We start from the raw sequence: 12,986 nt of genomic DNA, 5'->3' as shown, positions 1-12,986 counted from the left end.
CAAAAGGCCCAAATATATACTATAACATACAATTTATAATAAAAAATATATGCCAAATCTCAAACCACTGATGCCATTCACCACTGTAAAACTTTATAATATTCTTTATAATATCTTTGATCAAATACTAGACTAGTTTAAATTGGAGGATTACTATCTTTCCCACTCTATACTCTTTGCTCTCGCCCATACATGGGCATAATGCCTTCACTTCCTAAACAAACAAACGTCAGGGCCCACAGAGAGAGCAGACACGGAGCTTAGAGCTAGCAACAGAAATGAGCAAAAACACAATGAATTATGGATTTTTATCGAGTGGATAAATCTTGGATGTAACAGTTTGGATTTAATGCTCAACAACCCTGAAAAAAGGCCCAAGTTCCAGACTGGATAGAAAATCCCCTGTAGAGGCTAGAAAGACCCCGAAGAGACCTGCGGGACCGCTAACTCGTTAGCTGTTAGCTGCAACAATCGGTAAGTTTCTGGGTTTTATTGTTATAAATGATTAAAATATGAATCAGAGGTGCTGTTTTTGCTCGTGGACTAAACCTCTCGGTTCCAGAAGGTTAATATGTAGATGATTAAAAACTTGTCTTTGATATTCCCATATTTCAGATTCAACTGAAAATAATTCCAGTACCACCACCCAAGTGAAGTCCAGTCTGCCACCAGAACCAGTTCCTTCCTGAGACTATTCAGCAGAGCCAGCGGCGCTGCGTCTGGAGCTTAGCTCCGCCAACAACTGTTGGGATTGGTTTAAAGAAAATAACACAGAGACTTTTATCCCCTTGTATCCCAGAATGCATCTGTTTTGTAGCCAGACCTGAATCCACAGCGCTGTGGAGACAGAGCTGGACATTAGAGACCCAGTGTGGAGCAGAAGGAGTGGAGGAGTCTCAGTGGGTCTGCAGAGACGGTGTAGAAGGACAGTCCAGATCCACTGATGCTTCTCTATCAGATCCAGAGGAACACACAGGGATGATGGAGGACTCCACATCAGGTCTCACACATCCTCCTTTCTGATCACTTCCATCTGATGAGAGAAGAACAAGAGAGGAGATAAAGGAGTGTTCCCAGAGACTCGGTCCATCAGCTGTCAGACATCCAGTCTAAAGACCAGCAGAGACTTCAGTCCTGTTCAGACACCAGGTGGAGCGGCTGTGTAGAGCAGCCGGCTTCCTTTCAGCTCTCATGGTAACGTGTTGGACCTGATCCCACACCTGCAGAGACTTTGGACATCAAGTCTGTCCCCTCTGCACATGTCACTGAATACACAGTGGGAATGAACGGCTGAGTCCTGAATGCATCATTACTGCAGAAACAGAGACGTTCACTGCTCTCTTTAATGATGATTTACTGCTGTTGGGTTCAGATCTGTTAAAAACCATCTGAATGTTTCATCTACTTTAAATATTACAGGAGAAATATGGAAACATGAGTCTGTCTGTTATGAACATACTCAGACAACACCAATTACAGGACAGAAAGATAATAAACTTAAAGACTGAAGAGTAAAACATCAGCTGTGATTACTGGACTTCTGCTCTGTATGAAGACCACATGGTTACTAAATGTAACACTGGTTCTATGAAATAAGAGTGATTTCCTTCAGTCAGACTGATCTTAGAGCTGCGACAAAGATGAAGTGATCAGCTGGTTAGTGTTGAAATGAGAGAAGAAACACTGAGATCAGATTGGATGGTTGTTCAGGTTGATGTCTCTGATCATGATGTCATGCTGTCAGCAGTAATCCAGATTCATTTCCTGCAGACATCAACACAACAACAACAGTCGTCTTCACATCAACTCAAACACATGATCACAACAAGCTTCTGGCTTATCTGATTGGCTGACTGTCCTCTGTCTCCTCTCACAGCTTCACTGAGAAGGTTGGAGGTCTACAGGAAATACTGAATCTGTGCATGGATACTAACTGTGTTTAGTTCAATACTGCTGGGACCAGCATGGACTGAGTCCAACCCTCTACTGACCTCAGAGTCTCCAGTCTCCAGTCTGGACTCTCCACAAGATCACGCAGCAGCTTCACGTCTGAATCCTGCAGGTTGTTGGTACTCAGGTCCAGCTCTCTCAGATGGGAGGGGTTGGACTTCAGAGCTGAGGCCAGAAAAGCACAGCTGGTCTCGGACAACCTGCAGCCCTTCAAACTGAATAAAGAATAAATGATGATAATGAAAATCAATTTCTAATTTAATAAATACTTTATTGATCCTTTAAACAGCTGCATTTGGAAACATGCTTTGGTCTCTTTGTTTTCATCTACATGTGTGTGTGTGTGTGTGTGGGTGTGTGTGTTTGTGTGTGTCAGTAAATCAACCCATTTGTTCGTAGAGTCCCAATCATCCGTTCAGTTTTTGCACAACTGCAACAGCAACATAAATAAAACTTGATTTAAACATAAAGAAAAAACGTTTGTCTCAAAAAATGAAAAACAGTTTGTCCTTCTGCTCTCTAGTCACACACACACCTCCACCTGTCCCAGGTGAGGTCTACATATAGAGTTACCATCCCTGACCTCATCATCATCAACAACAACAGTAAGTATGATACGTATTATTTGAATATACACTGCCCTACCGGATTATTAGGACCACCATACAAATACTGTGTTTGATCAAAACTTCCTTAATTCTAAGTGGCTCTGATTCAACAAGGTGCTGAAAGCATTCTTTAGAAGTGTTTGCCGACAGAAACAGAGACTCATCAGACCAGGAAACATTTTTCCAGTCTTCAACTGTCTGAATTTGGTGAGCTTTTGCAGATTTTAGCCTCTTGTTCCTATTTGTAGTGGAGTTGAGTGGTACCCAGGAGGGTCTTCTGCTGTTATAGCCCCCCCCCCTCAAGGTTGTGCGTGTTGTGGCTTTGCTGCGCCTCGGTTGTAACGAGTGGTTATTTCAGTCAAAGTTGCTCTTCTATCAGCTCTAATCAGTCGGCCCATTCTCCTCTGACCTCTAGCATCAACAAGGCATTCCCCCCCAGGACTGTTGCATGCTGGATGTTTTTACCTTTTCACACCATTCTTTGTAAACCCTAGAAATGGTTGTGGGTGTAAATCCCAGTAACTGAGCAGATGGTGAAATACTCAGACCGGCCCGTCTGGCACCAACAACCGTGCCACGCTCAAAATGTCTTAAATCCCCTTTCTTTCCCATTCTGACATTCAGTTTGGAGTTCAGGATAATAAGCAAAAGTCTTCTGGGACTGCAGACTGAATGGACTACAAAAACCATCAACATATGAACTAAAGAACAATTACTACTTGGTAGGAAGTTGCGTTTGTACATGAATTAGTTGTTAATTAAAGATATTAGATCTCTAATAGTAACAGAGTCAGTGAACTGACCTCAGAGTCTCCAGTCTACAGTCTGGACTCTCCAGAAAACCACACAGCAGCTCCACGTCTGAATCCTGCAGCTTATTGATATGACTCAGGTTCAGCTCTCTCAGATGGGAGGGGTTGGACTTCAGAGCTGAGACCAGATAAGCACAGCTGGTCTCTGACAACCAGCAGCCCTTCATTCTGAATTAAGAATAAATGATGATGATGAAAATCAATTTCTAATTCAATAAATACTTTATTTATCCTTTAAACAGATGCATTTGGAAACATGCTTTGGTCTCTTATTTTTTTATCAATATGACTGTGTGTGTGTGTCTCTGTATGTTTGTGTGTGTGTAAGAGCAGCAATAACAGTAATTATGATCCGTATTATTTGAATATAGGTGTCGGCATGATTATAAATGACATGCATGTGAAGAGGATCAAACAGAAATCAGAGTAATGGCTTCAACAGTTAATAAGCACAAGTCTTCTGGGACTGCAGACTGAATGGACTACAAGAACCATCAACATATGAACTACAGAACATTACTGTCTTACATTACTGAACATTACATTACTACTTGGTAGATGGAAGTTGTGTTTGGACATGAATTAGTTTCAGTTGTTAATTAAAGATTTTAGATCTCTAATAGTAACAGAGTCAGTAAACTGACCTCAGAGTCTCCAGTCTGCAGTCTGGACTCTCCAGAAAACCACACAGCTGCTCCAGTCCTGGACCCTGCAGCTTATTGAGACTCAGGTCCAGGTATCTCAGATGGGAGGGGTTGGACTTCAGAGCTGAGACCACGGAAGCACAGCTGTTCTCAGACAAACTGCAGTACTCCAACCTGAACAAAGAATAAATGATGATGATAAAAATCTACTTCTAATTCAATAAATACTTTATTGATCTTTTAAACAGCTGCATTTGGAAACATGCTTTGTTCTCATCTACATGTCTCTGTGTAGTGTGTTTATCAGAGACGGGAAGTAAATTGTTACTTTTCAAGTAGATTTTTTTATATTTTTAATTTACCATTTATTTTTGTGCCATCTATTTACTTTGACTCCTTACATTTTACTAAATTGGCTCGTTACTTTAATTTCACATTATTTCAGTGGAGTTACCGTTTCCACGTCATAAACTGAATAAAAATAAGTATTGTATTAAACAAAAATATTCAATCTCCTCATTTCCATTTAGGGTTTCAACATAAGTGTTGATTTGGAACAATGCTGACCATCAAAAGTGTAATACTACGTAAACTACGGCAGGAAGTGGTCAGTGCTCGTTAGCAGAGGACTGACGGGTGTGTATGTGTGTGTGTTTCCATTTCTGTGTGTGTCTGTCTGTGTGTTTGTGTTGTATCTGTTTGTGTGTTTTTGTGCATGTATGTGTGTGATTGTGTGTGACTGTTTATGTGTGTGTCTATGTTTGTGTGTCTGTGTGTGAAGAGAGAATGACGAATGACACACGGCCACCAGGTGGGGTGTGTATGTAAGTGTGTGTGTGTGTGTGTGTGTGTAAGAGTGTGTGTATATGTGTGTCTGTCTGTGTCAGTATCTGTGTGTAAGTGTGCCTATGTTTGTGTAATAATATGATGATGTTAATTAAAGATATTAGATCTCTAATAGTAACAGAGTCAGTGAACTGACCTCAGAGTCTCCAGTCTACAGTCTGGACTCTCCAGAAAACCACACAGCTGCTCCAGTCCTGGACCCTGCAGCTTGTTATATCTCAGGTCCAGCTCTCTCAGATGGGAGGGTTTGGACTTCAGAGCTGAGACCAGAGAAGCACAGCTGGTCTCTGACAACCTGCAGCGCTCCAATCTGGATAAAGAATAAATTATGTTGATGAAAATCAATTTATAATTGAATAAATACTTTATTGATTCTTTAAACAGCTGCTGTGTGTGTGTGTGTGTGTGTGTGTGTGTGTGTCTGTGTGTGTGTGTTCTACAAACCCAATCAACAGAGATCTCTATAATGAAACATAATGGAACAAGTCTAACGGTGCTCGGTTAGAACAATGACATCATGTTAGAAAGCACAGCCACAACCATGTGTCACACACTAAGAAACAGTAGTGATAGCCACAATGCTAATGGCACTGCTAGTGGCTAACGGTGCTGTCACTAACGTTCCTCCAACCTGTTCCTTGCAGATTGTCCAGTTACTGAGAATCCAGCTGTTAGAAGGTATATGAAGTGAAGCTAATGCTAACAGCTGTAGGGCAGCTAACATGACATTTAGCTGTCTCCATGAAGGAAACAAGAGCCAGCTTACTTATGACAACATTAGCATTCTGGCTAGGTGGATGTGGATGTTGAGGTAATGTTCAAACTACCCCCCGTACTAACATTACTCAGTACGTAGCGTTGGCTCCGGGTTCTTCAGGCTCCACAATGCCTTGTGTGTCTTTCTCACTCCCACAACCCACTGCACGTAACTTATTGCTTATCACACGTGAAATCATAAGCATGTGGGTAGAAAAAATCTGAGACTAGCTAACATTAGCCAACAGATTTATAAAGATTCATATTCAAATAGAAATATCAGCAGTCAAATAAAAATATTTTTACCCTTCAAATGATATTTAATTTTCAGAAAGTGTTCCAACAGCCCTAGTGAGTTATACACTGTATGTGAACACAACACATGAACTGACCTCAGAGTCTCCAGTCTACAGTTTGGACTCTGCAGTCCAGAACAAAGACGCTCCACTGCTGAATCCTCCAGGATGTTTTTACTCAGGTCCAACTCTCTCAGATGGGAGGGGTTGGACTTCAGAGCTGAGGCCACGACTTCACACTCAGTCTCAGAGAGGTCACATTCGTTAAGCCTGTGATCGTAGATAACAAAAACATTTAAAACACAATAATATTCTAATTTCATCCTAAAAATCACATTTTGATTGACAATGGTCTGTTTGATTCTGATATGTTGAGGTCAGAGGTCATGGGACCCCTTTCAAAACCCCCATACAGACAGACAGAGATCCAATCCGTGTAATCGATACTGGATCATTCAGATGAAGAAAATTATATTTCTAAACCATCCCTTTTCCCTTACAACAATAACAACAAATGATAATTAATCTTTTGGTAGTTTCTATTTTTTAAGAAATGTTTTATCGGCTCGCCTCCAGTCATCCGGGGCCGAAGAAAAAACAGGATTGTGGACGATGAAGTATAAGAGATGAAATAAAGCGTTGTCTAACAGTTTGAATGTTAGGGCGACCAGATGGAAAGGAGAAGAACGAGCTCTAAAAAGCTTGGCCCATCTCTAAAGATGCTCCTCGTTGGAAACTAGACCAGGTAAAGGTGCAGCTTTTATTTAACGAGGATGGAGATATTTGGTTCCTCTCTCACATAAGCAGCTTTATCTTTTATAGTGTGGAAGCTTTCTATTGGTCATGTGTGTAAAGTCTGGATGTTTACTCTAATACTGATGGCCTCAGCTTCACACTGATTTAAAATGATAATCTGGACTTACCGAGCCTTTCTGCAGTTCCTCACAGCTGGAACCAGTCTCCGTCGTCCCTCCAATGATGTGTTGTACTTGTCCAGGTCCAACTCATCCAGAACCTCCTCTGACATCTGCAGCATGTAGGCCAGAGCTGAGCACTGGATCTCAGAGAGTCTCTTCTCTGATCTGTTCTCTGACTTCAGGAACTCTTGGATCTCCTGATGGACTGAGTGGTCCTTCATCTCCGTCAGACAGTGGAAGATGTTAATGCTTCTGTCAGAAGAGATCTCATCACTGTTCATCTCCTTCAGGTGGTTGATGGCTCTCTGGATGATTTCTGGACTGTTGTCTGTTGGACCCAGCAGGCCTCCTAAGAGTCTCTGGTTGGACTCCAGAGAGAGGCCATAAAGGAAGCGGACAAACAGGTCCAGGTGGCCATTTTTACTCTTAAGGGATTTCTCCATGGCTCTCTTCAGGAAGACATCCAGGGATGGGTAATGGTCATTTTCCCAATCAACTTCATCATCATCATCATCCACATCAACAGCTTTCTTACTCAGGAAGTCCTCCAGGACCTGTGTGTTCCTGTTGGTGTAACAGTGGAACAGGTAGACTCCAGCCAGAAACTCCTGAACGCTCAGATGAACGAAGCAGTAGACTGATTTCTGGAAGATCCCACTCTCTCTTTTGAAGATCTGTGAACAGACTCCTGAGTACAGCGAGTCCTCTGTGACGTCCAGACCACAGCGCTCCAGGTCTTCTTGGTAGAACATGATGTTTCCTTTCTCCAGCTGTTCAAACGCCAGCCTCCCCAGCTTCAGAAGAACTTCCCCGTCGGCCTCCATCAGCTCCTGTGAACTCGTCTCATGTCCATCAGCATACTTGAGCTTCTTCCTCTTTGTATGAACCAGCAGGAAGTGGGAGTACATGTCAGTCAAGGTCTTAGGCAGCTCTCCTCTCTGGTCTGTAGTCAACATGTGGTCCAGAACTGCAACAGTGATCCAGCAGAAGACTGGGATCAGACACATGATGTGGAGGCTCCTGGAGGTCTTGATGTGGGAGATGATTCTGCTGGACAGCTCTTCATCACTGACTCTCTTCCTGAAGTACTCCTCCTTCTGGGCATCAGTGAAGCCTCGTATTTCTGTTACCCTGTCAACACACCCAGGAGGGATCTGATTGGCTGCTGCAGGTCGGGAAGTTATCCAGACGAGAGCCGAGGGAAGCAGCTTCCCCTGGATGAGGTTTGTCAACAGCAGGTTGACTGAGGACTTGTGTGTGACATCAGGAACAGCCTCATTGTCGTTGAAATCCAGTGAAAGTCTGCTTTCATCCAGGCCGTCAAAGATGAAGAGAAGTCTGGAGGCAGCGAGCTGGTCTGCTGGGACCTCCTGTAATGTTGGATGGAAAACACGGAGCAGCTCCAGAAGACTGTACTGCTCATCTTTGATCAGGTTCAGCTCCCTGAAGGAAAGAGGAATCACCAGACTGATATCTTGGTTCTCCAACCCCTCGGCCCAGTCCAGACAGAACTTCTGCACTGAGAAGGTTTTTCCAACACCAGCGACGCCGCTCGTCACAACCACTCTGATGGGTTTCTGTTGGCCAGGTGAGGCTTTAAAGATGTCGCAGCACTGGATTGGAGAGTGATTGAGGCTCTTCTTCTTGGAAGCTGTCTCCAGCTGCCTCACCTCATGTTGGGTATTAACGTCTTCACTCAGTCCCTCTGTGAGGTAGAGGACCGTGTAGATCCTGCTGAGGAGGGTTCTACTTCCTGTTTCAGCTCCTTCAGTCACATGTTCAAACATCTCCTTCAGCCTGGACTTCTGTTCCTGACGACCAACGTCCACTAAAAAAAGGACAGAGGTGAGAGACAGAACAAGAAAGAGAAAGAGAGAACAAGCTGCTGATTCTTTTTAGGACTTTATTACTGTATCAATATTAAAACATGCAGTTAAAGTTAAGTTGGACTTAAAATTAGGACTGGGTACCGGATTTACTGACTTCCTGTTTAGGGTACCAACCGGATTGTAGGGACCCTTTGCTTAACATCTGCAGACAGATGGACAGACTTACTCTGCTTAGAGCAGCTCTGATTGGCTGTCCAAGGTTCATCACTGAAGGCTGGAGGAGGAGTTCTGGATCTGGATCTGGACGGCTCCTCCTCCTCAGAAACATCACTCCTCTTCCTCTTCCTGCGGAGACATATCTTCATCACTATTGTTGCTGAAACAAGTGAATATGGTGAAAGACCAGCATGTAACAGTGATCTCAGGTCCAGGTCCAGACTCGTCCTGGGTTCTGAGCCCTGTTTTCTATCAAATGCATGATGAAGATTGCCTGGATCAACATCCCAGTACATTCATGTCCGGCTTTGTTTAACCATGTATCAGCTGATTGAAATATCTCACTTTAACTTGATCATCTGCATAGAACAACAACTTCCTGTTCTTCTGGTCTAACTTCAGACTTTCAGGCTTTTTTTTTAGATGGATTTCATTTCTTGTGTCTCAGTAAGAATGTGGAGAACATCAGTGCTAGTGAGATACCTGCTACAGCTGCATTTCTACCAATGAATCAGAGAAAAGCTTTAATTTCTCTGATTCCACCGTCTGGCGATGCTAGACTAATCTGCTGAGACCTTTTAGATCAGTGCTGCCCATGGAGGGTTGTTCTTGGCTTTCAGGGACCACATATGGTCCAGAGACTCCATAGAACTTAAAGAAATCCGAACAACCAATACACGCCAGAGGCAGGAAAACCTGAACCAGAGTCCTTAAATGAGTTGGTAGAGGTCTCTTACTTTGGGTCTGAGGGTCCAGGTTCATCAATGAGGTCTGGAGAAGGATCTCTGGACCGGGTCTTCATAGACAGACAGCTGGATCCTCCAGACACTGCTCCGTCCTCCTCTTCCTCCAAACCACTCATCTTCTGATCTGAAGTCCGTCTGAGAGGAACAACAGGAACACTGACTCAGCACATTTAGAGGAGACACACACACACACACACACACACACACACACACACACACACACACACACACACACACACACACACACACACACACACACACAGGACTCAACATGAGAACACACATGCACGTCGACTGTCCAGTGAACGTAGAGTGATTTCCAGTAGACTCTGATTGATTTTAATGTTGCTCTATGCCGCCACCTTGTTGTCACATGTGATAATAATAATAATAATAAATTGAATTTGTATAGCGCTTTTCCCAAGCTCAAAGTTGCTTACAGAGTAGAAACAGTGTATAAAAAAACTTAGGATAGGCAAAACAGAAAAGATGGGTCTTCAGATGGGACTGAAAAATGGTGAGGGACTCAGAGATGAGGATCTCATGGGGGAGGGAGTTCCAGAGCCTGGGAGCTGACCTGAAAAAGGATCTGTCCCCAAAAACTGCGGAGCATTGACTTAGGGACATAGAGGAGACCGGCTGAGGCGGATCTGAGGGACCGTGAAGGTTGGTAGGGGGAGAGGAGGACAGCGAGGTATCACGGGGCAAGGTGGTGGATGGCTTTGTAGGTGCGGACCAGGATTTTATATGTGATCCGGTGAGAAATGGGAAGCCACTGTAGCTGTTTTAGGACTGGAGTGATGTGGTGCCAGGATGTGGAGCGGGTGATGAGTCATGCAGCTGAGTTCTGAACCAGTTGGAGCCTTTTAGTGGAGGTTGAGCTGATGCTGAGAAGTAGTGAGTTGCAATAGTCAAGTCGTGAGGAGATGAAGAATAAGTCTTTCGGCAGCAGAGGTAGTGAGAGAGGGTCTGATTTTAGCAATATTTTGAAGGTGAAAGAAGGAGGATTTGATGACTTGACTTATGTGAGGCTTAAGGGAGAGGGTTGAATCAAAAATCACACCAAGGTTTTGGGCCTGGGGAGATGGGGAGACGATGGTGCCGTCAATGATGAGAGTGGGGTTGTTGGCTTTGCAGAGAGTGGATTTGGAGCCTATGAGGAGGAATTCTGTTTTAATGCTGTTTAGTTTGAGGAAGTTGTGGTGCATCCAGGTTTTGATTGCTGACAGACAGGAGTTGATGTGGGAGAGGGGGGGATTGTGGGGGGAGTTGGTGCTGAGGTAGATCTGGGTGTCATCGGCATAACAGTGAAAGTTCAGGTTGAAATGGCGGAGTATCTGACCAAGGGGGTGGAGGTAGATGATGAAAAGAAGGGGGCCGAGTATGGAGCCTTGGGGAACGCCTTGGGTGACTGAGGCAGTAGCAGAGATTTGGTTATGAAGGAAGATGAAATGAGATCTGTCAGAAAGGTAGGAAAGGAGCCAGGTGAGTGCAGTACCTTCGATACCAAGGTCTTTGAGTCTGGTGAGCAGGATGTTATGGCTCACAGTATTGAAGGCTGCACTCAGGTCAAGAAGCATGAGGATGTTGAGGGAACCGGTGTCAGCAGAAGTGAGTAGGTTGCTGAAGACTTTGAGCAGAGCAGTTTCTGTGCTGTGGACGGGGCGAAAACCAGATTGGAAGTGTTCAAATTGGTTATTGGCAAGGAGATGAGTTTGTAATTGTGAGGCAACTATACGTTTGAGGGTTTTTGACGGAAAGGGGAGGTTGGATATAGGGCGGTAGTTATTAAGGGAAGAGGGATCCAGACCAGGTTTTTTAAGGACCGGGGTGACAGCAGCAGTTTTGAAAGCAGAGGGGACAGTTCCAAGGGACAGAGAGGAGTTGAAGAGGTTAGTGAGGTAGGGGGAGAGGACAGGGAGGCATGACTTCAAGAGAGGAGTAGGTAGGGGGTCCAGTGAGCGGGTAGTGGGTTTGGAAGAGCTGATAAGTTTAGAGATATCGGGGGTGGTGACCAGTTCAAACTGGGAGAAGAGGCAGTGTGGAGCAGGAGAAGGGAGGTCAGGCCGGATAGGCAGAGGAAGGTCTGCGGTAGGTGCTGGAGTAGATACTAGGGGGTCAGATGCAGGGGATAGAGACTGATAAATGGTGTTGATTTTGTCTGCAAAAAAGTGAAGGAATGAGCTGCAGAGATCAGGAGAAGAAGGAGGGTGGGTGTTGGTCCGAGGCTTGATGAGGTTATTCATTGTGGAGAAGAGGGTTCTGGAGTTATGACGGGATGGAGAAGATGGAGTTGAGGTAGGCAGATTTGGCAGAAATGAGAGCCTCTTTGTAGAAAGTGAGGTGGAGTTTATAGGCTTCATGGTGGACTGTGAGAGATGATTTTTTTCTATCAGGGGTTCGAGTTGGCGGCCAGTTTGTGCAGGTGTGTACCAGGGTGACGAGATGTTAAAGGTGATGATTTTTGTTTTGAGGGGGGCCAGAGAGTTAAGGGAGGAAGACAAGACGGAGTTGAGGTGATTTGTGAGATCATCAGGTGAGGTGAGGGTTGAGTCCAGGTGGAGAGTGGAGGAGAGCAGATCAGAGAGATGGTGGGGATCAATGGATTTAAGATTGTGGAAGGTGATTTGTCGAAGGATGCGTGGGCGTGCGGTTGGAGAAGGAATGATGAACCGTATCAGTTTGTGATCAGAGAGGGGAAAAAGGCATGGATGGAGGTCCAGCACAGGCAGGTTGATGGAGCAAACCAGGTCGAGGATGTGTCCTTTGTCATGGGTGGGGAATGTGACATGTTGGATGAGAGTGAAGTTGTCCAGTAAAGTGGTGAACTCTGATGACAGCTTGCAGGTGGGGGAGTCGATATGGATGTGAAGTCACCGAGTAGCAGCAGACGTGAGGAGAGAAATGAGGCTAGTGGGAGGAGTTCTGCGAAGTATAAGAGGAAGGAAGGGTTTGGTTTAGGTGGCCGGTCGATGAGGAAAACTGTCATGGAGGAAAGAGCTTTTAAGGCGAGATATTCTAATGAAGATACTGAGGGGAGGGTGAGTTTGGTGTTGCGGAAGTTCTGACTGTAAATGACGGCGAGGCCGCCACCACGTCGGGAGGGACGGGGTTTGCAAATGTAAATGTATCCAGTGGGGGATGCTTGGTTGAGGAAGAAGAAGTCACTGGGTTGTTGCCAGGTTTCGGTGAGCAGAAGAAAGTCCAGCAAGTTGTCGAGGATTAGTTCATGAAGGACTGGGGCTTTATTGTTGAGGAGGGCAAAGTTGGCATGGTGGTGAGGGTGGTGAGATGGGGGCAGGCTGGAAAGATCTGAGGTTGTCCCAGTTAACAGTACGTGTGGGGGGGGGGAATGCAATTGAGGAA

General features: G+C 44.7%; 1 pseudogene; it reads right to left on the bottom strand.

The window, feature by feature from the left end:
- Positions 1 to 785: 785 nt before the first annotated feature.
- The window catches only part of LOC117950741, a 58,264-nt pseudogene continuing 46,063 nt past the window's right edge, over positions 786 to 12,986 (bottom strand).

The sequence above is a fragment of the Etheostoma cragini genome, chromosome 9 (assembly GCF_013103735.1).
Source record: "Etheostoma cragini isolate CJK2018 chromosome 9, CSU_Ecrag_1.0, whole genome shotgun sequence".
NCBI lineage: Eukaryota > Metazoa > Chordata > Actinopteri > Perciformes > Percidae > Etheostoma > Etheostoma cragini.
This window is presented reverse-complemented; position numbering and strand designations above follow the sequence as displayed.